Genomic DNA, 1,437 nt, shown 5'->3' with positions numbered 1-1,437 from the left:
CTATCTATCTATCTATCTATCTATCTATCTATCTATCTATCTATCTACCTATCTATCATCTATAAATCTATGCATATCTAAATAGATAGGTTTATATATAGATACAACTAAATATACCCATAACTAGATAAGTATGCTTATTAATATACATACATATCTAAATGGAAAGTTTTATATGTATGTATATGTAAATAGATACATATATTTATCTATATTTACATACATATCTAAGTAGGTAGGACTATTATTTATATCTTTACACATAGTGAGGAAACAGAAAAAAAAAGGATTGAGAATTCATGTGGTATAATTCATAGAAAGTTGGTTTTGGCATGGGGAAGATTTGGGATTAAGTACTCCTTCTGACAATTCAGACTATGTGACCCTGGAAAAGTCACTTAATTGTTGTCCTAGAAAATTTTCTAAGATTTTTAAGTTGCAGAGCTTGTGCAGAACTATATGAGTAGATGGAGGAAAAGGAGAGCTATAGGTAGAAAGAGAAATAGATAAATATATATAAATATTGATGTATTTGCATTAATATTTGTATATCTATGCATGCATCTGTATGTGTATATGTGTATGTGAACACAGGCATGCACACACATGTTCATGCGCAAATAAATACATGGTATTTGCACATATGTTTATACCTACATATGTGCATATATTTTATACACACATGTATTATATATGTATGCATATATTCATATACATGTACATGTAAAATCAATGTGGATATTTTCTCTAGCGATGTAGATCACAATCATGCCTTTTCATCTTCTATGGCTATATGTCTCCTTCCCCTAACCTCCCAAAGTTGCATCTACTCAGTGCTCTAGAGGATTTTCTTACTTTTTCGTAACATTGTAAGGATATCAATAGAGAGCACAGGACACCTATCACTTACCCCTAGCTCTAGCCACGTGACCAATCAATCAATAAATAAACATTCATTAAGTACTACCATGTGCCAGGCCCTGTGCTAAACTCTGAGGTTACAAAAAGTGGCAAAAGACAGTCCCTTCCCACAAGGAATCCAATGGGGGAGACAACCTGTATACCAATACATACATACATGCATATATATATATACACACACACAAGTTATATACAGGATAAATAGGGGGGAAATGACAGAGGAAAACACCAGAATGAAGAGGGAGATTGGATGAGGGCCTAGGACAGAGCCCTGAGGGATACTTACTGTTAAAAGGAATGAACTGGAGGAGAATACAGCAAAGGAGACAGAGAAGGAATGGCTAGATAGGCAAGAGGAAAACCAGGAGAGAGTGGTGTCCAGAAAACTAGAGGGAAGAGAGTAACATGGAGGAGAAACTGAAGAGGGTCAAATGCTGTGGAGAGGTCAAGGAGAATGAAGACTGAAAATAAGACTGTTACATTTGACAACAACTTAACTCCATCCAATCTGACTTC

This window comes from Vombatus ursinus, unplaced genomic scaffold (assembly GCF_900497805.2).
Source record: "Vombatus ursinus unplaced genomic scaffold, bare-nosed wombat genome assembly UNPS02014820.1, whole genome shotgun sequence".
Taxonomy (NCBI): domain Eukaryota; kingdom Metazoa; phylum Chordata; class Mammalia; order Diprotodontia; family Vombatidae; genus Vombatus; species Vombatus ursinus.
Note: the sequence above shows the minus strand (reverse complement) of the source record.